Source organism: Podarcis melisellensis, assembly GCF_964234715.1.
Source record: "Podarcis melisellensis genome assembly, chromosome: 3".
NCBI classification, from domain to species: Eukaryota; Metazoa; Chordata; class Lepidosauria; order Squamata; family Lacertidae; genus Podarcis; species Podarcis melisellensis.
Window position 1 is genome coordinate 42,874,490 of NC_138530.1, and position 14,331 is coordinate 42,888,820.

Here is a 14,331-nt window from a genome sequence, read left to right on the forward strand (position 1 = left end):
GTTTGCTGGGAGGAAAATGTGCAGCGGGTCTTAGGAAGGAGGGGGAGAGGAGGATTCACTGTTGGGAGGCTGTATTAATTACACTACATCTCTATTATATGCTAAACCATTTTTATTTTCACTGTTTAAATACCGTGAACAGCTACTCAGCATGCTGTGATTAATTGATTAATAAATCATGATACCTCTTTATGCAAAGTGGCTGAAGTGAAGTTCTGTCAACAGATGCCCAAGAGGGGCATCCCTAGGAAATGATGGGGGAAGCACTGGTAGGGACTGAAACGCATCAAGTCACAGGCTGGCTAATTCAGTTCAGAAAATGCCTCAGCAGCCTACTGTTCAACACCATCATGCATCGCTTCAAAGAAATATCACAGTCCAACCTACGGGTAGCCTCCAATAAAACTATATAGCACAGGTGAACAAGCTCATTCATGCACAGGCACAAGGATCTGAAACATCTGTATTGATGCAGAACTGATAATATACCCTGTAAAGGTAAAGGTAAAGGACCCCTAGACAGTTAAGTCCAGTAAAAGGCGACTATGGGGTGTGGCACTCATCTTGCTACAGGCCAAGGGAGCCGTCGTTTGTCCACAGGCAGCTTTCCAGGTCATGTGGCCAGCATGACTAAACCGCTTCTGGCACAATGGGACGGAAATGCCGGTTACCTTCCCACCTCAGCAGTACCTATTTATCTACTTGCACTGCCTGAAAAAGCATATCCACTCCCATCATTCAGCCTAGATGTGGAGGTCCAGCTCTGAGGGGCTTTTGGTGGTTCCCTCACTGTGAGAAGTGAGGTTACAGGGAACCAGGAAGAGGGCCTTTTCGGTAGTGGCACCCAACCTGTGAAATGCCTTCTCAGCAGATGTCAAACAGATAAACAACTACGCTTTCTTATTACTATTACTACTACTTCAGAGTTACATACCTAATCTGTCCAGTAACACTGATAAGGAAATCACCAGATTCAGCATCTCAGGAATCAGCTCTTTCCTCACTAATGGAACTACATTCCTTAACATCCTTGGTACACAATACAGATAAGGGTTCCGCCCTACCAGTTCCAGTGTGCACCAGCCACTGCTGATTCCCAATATAAATAAGAGGTACATTGTGTTTTCAGTCCATTCATACACATGCTCAGAAAGACGCAGAGGAGCTCTGAGCTTTTCTCCACAGCACCCCAAGGAGGTTGCCAGCATTGCAGTAAGACTAAGACCCTGCCTTCTGTATAATTTGTTTTCTACCTGCTTGATTGGTCAGGGCTGTCAAACCTCTGCCAGTTCTCCTGCTTCAGCTCCTGAATACAACAGGCCCGGTGTTGTTCTTTGAAACTTAACCACTCTCTGGCAAAGGGCTTCACTTGGGAGTAGGTACATCTTATATTCATCTCCAAACACGGTTCAGCATGAAAGATCCCAGACACTATTATAAATAAATCTTAGGAAAGGAAAGCTTTTTCTGAAGTATGCCCAGCATCTACAAACTGTAGCAGTTTCGGCAAGGGCTGTGCACTAGCAACCTTAGCTGTGTATCAATATTGAAACGAACTTCATTTCCTTCTCAGATGTCATCTAGCAGCACATATCTTGGTAGATGACCTCCAGAGGGTACAAGGAGCCTTACATTCTGCAACACCAAGCCAGGCAGGTGCATTACATCTAATGCACCCTGACAATGCAGTTATAGTTGGCACCACCAGCAGTGGATAGCAGCTGCCCCAGATACAGTCAAGGAGCCTGACAGACCTCCACACACATTTCCAACGCAATATGTGCATATAGATCTTCTCAGTCCCTCATTTCACTTAAGTTACGTAAGTCTCCTGTCACTCTTGAAAGATATAAAGATAAGCAGTGAAGTCATATGAAAAACCACCCTTCAGGAAGAGAACAGCAGGGAAAGTATAGGCCCAGCTTCATAAATGTATCTAAAGCGATCCCATGATCTGGATCACCAGTTGTCAAACTCCCCATTTACGTGGTGGTTACGTTCTGAGGCACTGTGCATTTAAGTGAAATGGCGGATATTGGGAACACCATTGAATAAACCTGCAAACACCACAATCACTCCCTCCAAACTTCCTTGCTCAAAGTCCAAATCTCCACAGGCCTTAAAGGTCTGTGCAAGAGCTCCTAGGATTGTACTTGCAAAGGCTCATGGGACTGCTAGACACTGTTTTTGCATCATTTTTGCTGTTTTCTGCTCTTTTAGGGCTGTTTTGTCCCCTTTTGGTGCCACTTCCAGGTTCATGGTGATTCGAGCATGTGCAGTTGTGCATGCCTTGAACGCACAGAAATGGGGAGTTTCCTGTACCCCCTATTTGAAGTTTTCAAAATGTAATGAGTGATCTGCGTCTTGTTGAGGAAACAAGAGTTCCCTTCATGAACATTACAAAACCAGCTTCAAGTTAGCCTGACCATTACTGATAAAAAACAGTTTTCAAAGAAACAAAACTCAGGCTACAAATGAGATACGGTGAACATTAATCAGAATGGGATAGCATACAAGGGTCTCCTGAAAACATGGCTTCTGGGAGTGGACAGAAGCGGAAAAATTAGTGGATAAGAAAGCTCAAACTTTATCCTTGGCAGAAATGTTAAGAGATCATGCCAGGAAAAGTTACTGAAACTGGAATGGGCATCATATATTGCAGACGGTATGGAGGAAGTTAGATCACTATTATGTGCATCAAAGCTCCAGAAACAGATTGCTGGAATAGCATAACTGCTATGTTTTGGCATCAGTACACTTTCTGTATGAGTTCCAGGGGGCATGTTGGTGGGCTTAATGAGCAGCAAGTTATTAGTCCCACAGGTGTGTATAAAACAGGCATAAGGACTTCAAGCTATGTACAGTTTGGGTTCCATAGCATACGCAACAGGAGGATGCTAAGTTATGCACACTATCTGAGCTTCTTAGGCTTTAAAACTCAGCGGGAAATGTAACAGAAATAGGTCTGCTTGTGAGACTTCATGTCGACTTGAAAAGTCCACGGCATTTTGGCATCCATTTCCAAAGTGCCAGCTGGGGAGAGGAGCTCAAAACCGAGATAATTATTCAAGGTTATAACCATATGCTTCTTTCAAACAAAAGGAGATTTGATTCAGTTTCAAACAAAAAGTTGAGAAGGAAGCGACTGAAAGTGAATTTAACCATTCAGTGCAACACAAGCTCAGAATCATGAGTATAAGCTAGAACCATAAGAAAAAGAAGGAATTCCAGAATGAATAGGAGTCGCAAAAACAATTGTACCGCAAATGTCTAAGTTAAAAAGGGTTAAGCAGGTGGTGAGCTATATATTGTCCATACAGCTAGGATATGTGAAACATGCCAGCCCCACTGCTGCCTTCTTCTTCTTTTCCTTACCCCATTTGCTTGTGTCATCCACCTGCTGCGTCTTATCACTGTAGCCCTTTTCCATTCATTTTGCCCAGCATATAGTAAAATGGAGAGCTGATCCTTGCCAGGGGTTTTAGGTAGGGTGTCCTCTTTTACAGTAACTAAAATTAAGAAATGCATCTATGAAAGGGGGGGGATAAAACACATGTATATCTGCATCTGATAATCTAGAGATGCAAATTTAGAATTAGTATAATTTAATAGAAATCAATGCATTTCACAGTGGGGAAGAATGTGATCAAATGAACATTGCCTGCACAGTTTGCCGTCCAGGTGTTAAACATTGATGGGCACTTGAAAGGCCCCTGAAATTTCTTCTTATGCTTCCTGACCTTTAAGCCAGACTCGAAACAGGCAATCCTTCAAATACAGGGCTATCCCCTGATAACCCTCCACAGAGAGGACCGACCTCTGTGACATAGTACAAATGGCCACTGTAATTTTAGGCATTCTTTCAGTATGTAGAGTCTACATTGTAGACCACCCTAACTCTCCTTGCCACTGTGACTGCAGTATACTAACGATATGCTGGGCTGAACCGTGCAGCAGTTCACCCAGCAGGTCTAAGCTGCAGCAATAGCCTCCCAGCAGCAGCACGGCTGTCACTCAACCAAAGTGGGAGGGGGAGAGGCAAAGGGGTGGTGAAGTCAGGGTTGCACGCTGGCACCAGCAGAGCCAATCTGCTGCTCCCACCGGTGCACCCAGACAGCCCTGACCTCACCACCTTGCCTCCACCTTGCTTCTCCCCTTCCTCCTAATGGCGTAGCATGGGGGGGGCAGAGAGGTGGTGGCCCCAGGCACATAAGTCTGAGCAGGGAGCAACCAAGCGAAGTGACGCCCACCCGTGCCCTGCCCCTGGGCCGGCCGATGAGTTTGAGCTGGCTCGCCCTTCCCTCCACGTGCAGTGCCACCCCAGCTGCCCCATCCACCAGGGGCACAACACTTGCCCCGCCCCAGGCACCAGCAACTCACGCTATGCAACTGCTTCCTCCGTCAGGTGAGTTGCAGCCGTGCTGCTGCCAGGAGGCTATTGCCCTTGGGAAGCCCGTTGGGCTTCCAACATACCACTAGGAAGCTGCACAGAATAAACAGTGGGAGTGGCAAGGAGAGTTAGGGTGCCCAAGCAGGGGCAACCAATGGGGTGTCCCCCAGAGGGAATGCAACTCTCATCAGCCCAAGACAGCGTGGCCAATAGTCAGGGTAGGCAAGAAGTTGTACTCCCAACATCTGGAGAATACTGCTTTGTCTCCTCCTGTGTCCTATAGATTCATATGCCCCTGGCAAATTGTCAAGCCATAATTTGCTGGACTATTGATCTTCAATGTAGTCACTGTCCTGGCTTTGCATTGTTGGCTTTTACTGATGGTTTATTCATTATGTTTCACTGCTTCCTGTATTTTATTTTATGTTTTAAGTGTGTTATAGTGATGTTTTTTTTTAAAAAAATCTGCTTTCTGCTTTGAAATCTTTGAATGGAAAAGTGGCCTAGAAAGACGTATGTATGTATGTAAATAAAGAAATAAGTAAGTAAATACAATATACTGGTGGGCAACTGAATAAGTGAAAAGTAAGACAATAGATGCTATATATTTTCAAGCATAGCTGAGCCATGGAAATTAACTCCCACTTGGAGTCGTGCTGGGTAGGGACTCATCTCCTTCAACAGAGAAGGTAGCAAGGACCTGTGTTAGGTGATCAATCAGTCATACCAAGCGTTGGGAAAGGTGGAAGAAGAAGAGAGATCAAGGGCTTCACATCTTTGCCCTGACAGAAATGTAACTTCCAGACCTTCACTTGCAGCAGGGGGTAAGAAAACTAATTAAGAAACACTGATGGGAACTGATGCAGTTTCTCTGATAGAAGCCACAAGGGCCGTTTTCTTTTTACCATTCTAAGGAATTTTGTTTTGTGCCTCTAGCTTGCTAGCACAGAAGCTACTTTGTTTAAGCAATGCCTTTGCCATCTTTTCAAAGGACAGGATAGAAAAATTAACAGCTTTATTTCTTGATTGTGGTGGTGGAAACCGTGTGTATTCTGAGTGCACGTACATTCCATACATCTGGGCCAACTTCCAGATGATGTTGTTTCTTAACCTAAGGACACACACTCTTCTCTAAAACTAGATTAACTGCCACGGAGACTTGCCACCTTTGAAAGTCTTTGGCTCTGACTGCTGAAAAAACTGGTGCTCCCAACTGTTAAACTGACACCGTTTCTGTTGAAATAACAGAATGCTCGAATAAACTGAAATCTGTGGGAGTCCTGAGCAAACAGAGCCTGTGGTTTTAACGCAGTGAATACAAATGAGCAAAACTGCTATCAGCAACAGTTACAAATTACCTTTCTTCCCAAGCAAAAAGCTGGAAAGGTGACTAAATACAGTATTCTCAAATTTTGCAGTTTGGGTTTGCTTCACCCAACACAAAAAGCTACACTGATGTCATGATACCTTTTGTCTTACAGGGCACCACCAAACTCACACAAACAGGATCATTGCAGCTTTCATATAATAAATATCTTGCTTGCTTAAAATTTGTGTTATGTGCCAGGTATTCTCTTACATACAATTTCAGATCTGTTTTTGCTAGCGAGTGAAACCTCAGAACGGGGCTGAAGCCAATCACAGCTCCTCACAAGTGCCTCTTCATGATACATGTGTATTGAAAATATGCATTTTGTCACATTCAAACATTACATTCTTAGATGTAAAAAAGTAATATGTGGAATGTCCAATAGACAGGGCCATTTTTCATCAAATTCAAGCAGTATCTATTAGGAAGAAAGTCTGCTAACCTTGAGCTTGTCACATAATCTGGTTATACAAATCTCTCTCCCCCCCCCCCATCTTGCAACAGGAAAGGGGAGAAAGTTCTGTTTTGTTTTTTAAATGGTCTGTTTTTTAAATGGTCTTCCCTTATCTGAGTTTCAAATAGCATAAACTACTATCACATTTGCCTTGGATTCATCTCCAATTGATTCACTTTCACCTATTTTGCTGATTTAGAACCCCACTCAGCCCCCAGATCAGAAGAGAAGGTTGAGTTTGGTGTCATTAATAAACTGATGATACTACCCAGAATTCCATCTAGATGTTAAATAGCAAGGGTGATATAATTAAACTTTGTGGTACACCACAGGGTAATTGACATATTCTCATTATAGTTAGAATATTAAATGCAGTGCATTGAGGAGAAAATAAATTAGGTTTCTTGCTTGCTTAAGGCTTGTTCTAAGGATGTGACAACTGCACACATCTGGCCCCCAGGTGTTTGCATTATTGTTTCAAAACTGTAGCTAGATTTCTAACTGAGCTGGGGGGAAATAAAAGGTTGTCAAGGAAGAAGCATGGAGTACAGTCATACAGTTATATCTCATGCCCATATTCTGATATAGAGAGTCTGTGAGATTCACTGGAAAGAGGACTCTGAAATATAGCCAACACCTCTTTAGGGAATTTTTTAATGACTGCTGTTTTAATGTATTTTGCTGGAAGCCACCCAGAGTGGCTGGGGAAACCCAGCCAGATGGGTATGTATGTATGTATGTATGTATGTATGTGTGTGTTTGTATGTATGTGTGTATGTATGCATGTATAAATAAATAAATTACTACTACTACTACTACTACTACTACTACTACTACTACTGGAGCAGACTGCCACGCACACAATGGGACTACCCCCTCCTCTCCTCTCCTCCTCCATTTATCATCAACATCTCTTCTCCACCCTCTGTAAAACATTCTGAGGGTGCACAAGGGGGTTACAAAAAGAAGGAGAGGAGGGAGAAGCCCCACTGTGCAAGTGAAGATCTGTTGCACAAGCAGAACAGCAGTGTTGGGTATGGTCCTTACATGGAAGCCAAAACTTCCCAAATTCCCCTTGCTCATGAAAATCAGTGAGTGACCTTGGGCAAATAACTCTCTCTCTCTCAGCCTAACCTCTCATGATCACCCAGAGAATAAAATTTTAGCTATCATGGATGTGGAGGCCCTTTAAACCTGTATATTCAACTAACATGGACTACAAGCTACCAGAAATATCATCCCTGGTGATACACACTGCCCATCTAGTTACCAACCTCTGCCACTCTGTATTTACTCTCAATTACTTCCAGTTTGGAAAGATCAATAGCACTGTAATTGGTGTTTGCATAGTTCCATGTGCCAATGTTTTCATGGCTGACTTAGAACAATGTTCTTAGCTCTTGCCTCCAAAATCTCCCCTCTGCCTGAGATACATTATCATCTGAACCCATGAGCAGGAAGCACTTGAGAAATTCTCCCAGGACCTCTAGACCAATCCACACAGCAGGTCCACTTCCTGGATACTATTGTGCAATAATGGACATATAAGCATTGTTTTATGTCAGAAACGTACTGATTGCTTCACATACTGATGTGCTTTGAGTTTCAGCTGAGAACACTCCAAAAAACAACAACACCACTTTCTACAACCAAGCACTGCAATGCAAACACATTTGTATGGACGGAGACTCAAGATGCGTAGATTTTCATCAGGCATTTCTTTGACTACAATATCCACCCAGTGAAATGACTAACAGGTCAAGAGAGACAGGCTAGTACTCAAGAATAATCTACTACGGAACAGATCTTGATGAGAAACTGACAAACACACTTTGTTGCCACCTACTAACTCCTCGCTATCATCAGTGATCTACAGCTCATCTTGAACAATGATACTTCCCTCTTACAGGCCTTGGGTGGTAGGCCAATCCTTGCTTACAGAGAGTCCCCTAAATCAAAACGGTTATGTACCACCAACAACAGGCCATACAAGGACCAGATGCTGCAATGAACACAGATGCCAACTCTGCCCCATCTCTACAGAACCAACACTGTTACAGGACGTGATAAACTCAGTCACAACATAAGAGATTCATTCACCTGTTCATCATCCGACGTGATAGATGTTACCATCTGTCAGCAATGCCCTTCTGTGTTCTACATAAGCCAAGACAGGCCATTCTCTAGGCAAAAGAATAAACGAATACAAATCTGACACCAGAAAGGGCAATATTCAGAAGCCACTGAGAGAACAGTTCAATCTTGCAGGACACTCTCTGCTGCTAACCTTAAAAATAGCCATTTTTGAACAAAGAAGTCTCCAAGGGAGACTCCAGCACAAAGCAGCTGAAATACATCAAGAGGCAAATGTTGTCATTTGAGGCCTGAATTCAGATAACAGGGTTTTTTTTAGCCTATTACAGGTGTTAATTAGCTCCCCAAACAGTAACTTTAATATAAGAAAAATATCTAACCTCACAAAAATCTGACACCACAAAATTTCAGACCAAGATCCTTTAATTAATTATCTGTCCTTTTTGTGGCTTGCCATCAACAAAAAGCTAAAGTTATAAAATAAACATCTTTTTGTCAGTTGTGTTTTAGATCACAATGTAAAGTTCTATGACTTATTCTATTCAAATAATACAACAGTGACACAGCAGGCAGCTGTAACTTCTGGAATCTCATACCCAATCTGGGCTGATGTTTATTTTCTAAGAAAATGGAATAGTGTCATTGTTAACGACCAGCAGGTGTCAAAATGTGGAGGTGATAAAAAAAATGTAGGCAATAATGATGTCTTTCTTTGACAATGGCCTGAATCCATTATAGTCATACAGACACGGCATTCCAGAAGGAAGAAATATTAGGAAATGATGGGCCCTTCGAAAAGTTACAACTGCATCTTCGGCATTAACCCAACTGTCCCACTCCTTATACTATGGAGAAGCAGTTTGCTCCACAGGAGGCAGTGATGCCCACCAACTTGGATGCCTGTAAAAGAGGATTCAACATGGAGGATCAGGCTATCCACAGCTACTAGCCATGCCTGGTCAGGTTTAACCTCCACTGTCAGAGATATTATGCCTCTGAACAGCAGTTGCTGGGAATCACAGGTGGGCAGAGTACTGTTGCACTTTGATCCTGTTTGCATGCTTCTCCCAGGCATCTGACTGGCCACCTTGGGAACAGGATGCTGGACCAGTTTTGGGCCACTGGCCTGATTTAGAAGGCTCTTCTTATGTTCTTAGCTATAGCTGTTGGCCTATTACTTTTTTCTTTCCTTTTTTAATAATCCCACAGACCTTGTACAGACTAAAACATCTCACTGCTTTCTGCAAAGTTATCTCATGCTTTCCTACTGAGCATTCTTTTATTATAAATTCAGCCAGAACCCAACTTCCAAAGTTAAACTCAAAAAATAAAACCTGGTGGGAATTTTTAGGCAAATGGAGCTTGAGAAGGCTACCACATAGAAATTCAGGAAAAGATTTCTACCCATGGAGAATCCTGAGAAGAATCCATAACTATAATCTAATGCCACTATCATAACTCCATCTAATACCAAACTAGTGTGGTCCAGCACCTATGTTTGGAAGAAACCTGGAACCACCCAAAAATAAGGCAATGGTTTCCGCCTACTAGGAGGACAAAGAAGTTTATTTGCAACTCAAAAGAAAGGGGCTTTTAACTATATATCCAAAACCATCCAAAGTACAACCCTAGCTCAATGTGGATATCCAGGATATGTTGACAGCTGGTTCACATATCATTTAGAGAGTCGGTTTTTAAAAAGAAAAAGAAATAAAGAATAGATGGTGGTGAAGAGAATTAGTCTGCTTGAACCAATTAAGTTAACACCTTATACTATTCTTGATGAAGGATTAGTGCCATAGCACTTTTCAGTAGAAACCATATTATTTTCATCTAATCACTTGGCTCCTTTTCATTTAGCATTCTAGTGCTACACTTGTATATATCTAATCAAGCATCTAACATTTTTCACGCTATCATTAACTCAATTTGTAATAGGAACTATAATTATAACTTTAATGATAGTGCTGGCCAAAGGAATTTAAATGTGAAATTATGTAATTCTCGTGTGTGTGTGTGTGTGTGTGTGTGCGCGCGCGTGATATATTGCACTGGATTGCAGTATGCTGTAAATATTTTAAGGGGAAGTAATAAGCAATAACAATTGTCTAGTCTAGGGCATTTCATACATTGGAATGGTTTGCACGTAACACCAAACTATGTTTTGGCCAGCAAAACAAGTCAGGTTCATCAACCATAGTTTAAGGTTTTTTCCCCTTAAACTAGCGATAGCAAACATCATGCCCTCCAGATACTTTGGAATTCTATATTCTATCATCCCAGACCATTAGTCATGCCGGCTCATGCTGATGGGAGATGGAATCAAACAACATCTGGAGGTTATCACATTGGCTAAAACATAGTTAACATGAACCACAGTTTGTCTGGGTTTGTACATAATGAGTAACAGCAGTTAGTTGAAAATGGAAACAAATGCTTCTGATCTCACCTCACAGCCATGCTAGAAGAGATGGGAAGGGAGAGCTCACAAGCCAAATTTCATGCCTGTACAGCCAAATATCTGATTGCAATAATTACATGGCAGCACACTTGAGCTTCAATGAGTCAGAGCCTGTCCCAACTCCTTGACAAATGTACTTGTATAAAACACATATTGCAAAGATTTGTTTCACAGCTTACATGTATAAGTATATGCACTGAACATCTTAGATGCATATATGGGTCCTGATGCATTGATTAAAAATATCAGTGCAACTCAAAGAGGTGTTGTGATTGAACAAGAGTGCAAGTGAGATTTTAACATCTCTTGAAATATTTTACATTTCCTCATATTGTTGGTGTTATTTCAACAATGGCTAATCCAAACACGGAAAAAACTGTGGCTGCCCCATTCTTCAAAAGCAGAACACAAGGGTGTGTCAATTGTTAGAACAATAACTTAACATATGCCTAGCCATGTATTGTAGAGCTTTGTTAATGCCTTAAAAACTTGTAACCTGTTGGGATGCTGTACTGATTTTCTTAGTAAAATGTTTAAACATAACAACTGTGGTGAGACTTCGAGTTCCAAGCCAGACAGTGGGAGCCAAGACATAGAGAGACAGACATTGAAGAATGGGGGGAGGGGATGATTCTGTAATCAGAGAAAAAGCAGACTTCAAGTTTGTAGGGTCTAGTTTATGTTCTATATAAACCCCAAGATCCACCAGTTAAGAGTCAGCTGCAATTAGCAATTAAGAACATGGTGCCTCTGAACAGCTGTTGAGTACTGAAATTTGTTTTGAGCTTCGTTCACAATCCTTGTAACCCAAAATGCACTTGTAACTACTTCAAACTTACTTTATTTCAACAGTGCTCTAATTAGGAGGAGAGTCCTGTTGTTAAACAAGCGGGAATCAGAAACCTTTGCTGGTCTATTGCAATTCCCCCAGAGATCTATGAATAGATCCTGATCATCTTCTGCCCACCCACTGCTGTAGATGCCAGAAATAGATGCCCAGATTCCAGGAGTAATACTACTCAAAACAATGCTATATAAACATATAAGTTATTACATTATTGACACCCTGGTCTGCTAGTAAAAGCATTATGTGACAAACCTCACCAAGGAAAATTCATCTGATGTGCCTTCCAGTGGCTTACCAGCGGACCAGATGCAATAGACCAGATGCACGCATCAGCATTGGTGACCACGTGATTAAGGTGGTAGATGATTTTGTCTACCTGGTCTCCACCATAATCAGCAAGCTTTCCTTTGATGCTGAGTTGGACAAGCATATTGGCAAGGCAGCTACAGCAGTAGTTCGCTTCTCCAAAAGGGTATGGGAGACTGTGATGCTAATGGCTAAAGCACACTGCTTTATGGTAGTCAGATGTGGGCAACTTATAATTGCCAGGAGAGACACCTTAATGCCCTCCATATGAGCTGCATCAGGAAGATTTGGGGCATAAAAAATGCCTTCTCCTAAGCTCACATTCCCAGCATGTTTGCACTCCTGTCTCAGTGACGTCTACGTTGGCTGGGTCATGTCCACAGAATGGAATATGGCAGGACCCTCAAGGATGTGCTCTGTGGGGAGCTGGCTTTCAGTACCATGCCTGTTCTGCATTATGAGATGTCTGCAAACATGACCCAAAGGCTGGCAACCCTGATATGTGGGAATCCCTTGCAGATGATCAGACTTGGAGATAGACAGTCAGGTCTTATGTCCACATTAGTGACCAAAGGAGAATTAACCTCTTGGAGGAGTGCAGAAAGAAGAAACACTATGGTACACCTGCATCAGGAGAACTGGACACCTTCATCTGCCCCATCTGCAACAAAACATGTCTATCCTGTATTGGTCTCTACAGTCACAGCAGTTGCTGTAACTCTCCAACATTTTCACCACCCCTGAAGGCACACTCTTCCATGGTCTCCTGAGACAGACAAATGGCAGCCTAACCTGTACATTCAATCATGGTGGCTTAGAGGAAATTTTCTGTGCCTTGACAAGCTAGTGACTGGTACAGAAGCCATCTCTTCTGTTCCACCTGGTCACCACACTTTCCCCAGTCTTTAATGATCCTTTGCTATAGCACAGCAAGACCACCCTTTTATTTCTTTGCTGTGAAGTTTGTGCCATGATTAGGCCCTCTTTGCAGAATATCAGAGTTGTTCTTTCTTTCAAGAGAAAGTCTGAATGAGATGCTTATGCACTCAAATGCCTCTCACAGCATTTGCCCCTGATAACTAGTGATGGCCAAAGTATCTGATCCATTTGCTGCCTCATAAAAATTATTCCTTAGCCTATTTGACTAATTCAGGGCATGAATGCTCATAAGTGGTAAGCCTGACAGGACTGAAAGAGCCCATTCAGAGCTGAGAGCCTTAACCACTTCCCTCCCACTCACACAAAACACATCACACACACCAGATCCTTAAGGCAGAGCACAGGGGAGAGACCCAGAATGAGCTCCTGTTACAAAACAACACACTCTCACTGGCCCTGTACTGCTTATCTTCAAGTGTGGGCTGAAAACATACCGTCACTCCAGCCCCAGCTCGACTCTGATTAAGTCAACTGCTGACAAGTCTGAATGGAGGAATGGCTTCTTGACTTGTGTGGTCCAAGGAAGACTAAGATTACAAATCTCTTCCAAAATATTCCCCAAGTGCCCCCACTCCCTGCTCCTGACAATTGGGGAGGGGGGGAAAGAACAAGAAGAAATGCTTTCAGTATAGCTGGTAATCTTACCCACCTAGGCCTCAAATCAAAATACACTCCTACTTGGGTTACAGAGTCAGCTGGAAAGTTCTCTAATCAAGTAAGGGCAGGGGGAGGAAGAGGAGTAGGAGCGGGGGCTCAGAGAATAGACTCCCAACTATTTGTAACGATCAAAATCTCCCATCACAATTCAACATAACAGTGCTGGCTATGTAACCAAGAGTCAAGGATTAAACGGAGGGTGGTGGGCTGGCACCTGAAAGAAAAGTGCTCTTCGTGCTCCGGGTAGCCTTGGGCACTGCTACATCCCCATTTATTTCTCATTGATTAGACCTGCAAACAGTTTCTTTTCCCCCTGAGCTTCTCTGCAATTAATCTAGCATTCTGAGGAAAGCAGTCCTCTTTAAATTCAAGTGGCAGCAGGTTATCCTCAGCTGACATCCCTTGACAGTACTCAAATCAAACTTGGCACCCAGCATCCTCACTTGCAAAATCCCCTGAAATGAAGGTGGATTTTGTGGCTAAAAATAATCACAAGAGCCAGGTGTCTTGTGAGACCATAGATAGATGATAGATGATAGATAGATAGATAGATTAGATGATAGATAGATAGATATAGATAGATAGATAGATAGATAGATGATAGATAGATAGATGATAGATAGATAGATAGATAGATAGATAGATAGATAGATAGATAGATAGATAGATAGATGATAGAACTGATCATGTGCAATCTTTGTGATCTTGGCCAAGAAAAATCACTTTTTATTATGTGTATATTGATGATAGATGGACTCGCATCTGTATTTGCACTCCCGCATGTAGGCTGGCATGGGCTATAAGCAATGGCAGA

General features: G+C 42.5%; 1 protein-coding gene across 4 annotated transcripts in view; it reads right to left on the reverse strand.

Annotated features, from left to right (window-relative positions):
• KIF26B (kinesin family member 26B) overlaps positions 1-14,331 on the reverse strand; it is a 270,354-nt gene that overhangs the window by 185,812 nt on the left and 70,211 nt on the right. The window contains exon 1 of one of the 4 annotated variants that reach the window (XM_081905779.1): positions 5,457-5,474. The exons of the other annotated variants lie outside the window; for them this stretch is intronic. The gene's annotated coding sequence lies outside the window, so the exon portion shown is untranslated. Of the gene's footprint in view, positions 1-5,456; positions 5,475-14,331 lie in introns of those variants that run through there. 4 annotated transcript variants of the gene reach the window in all.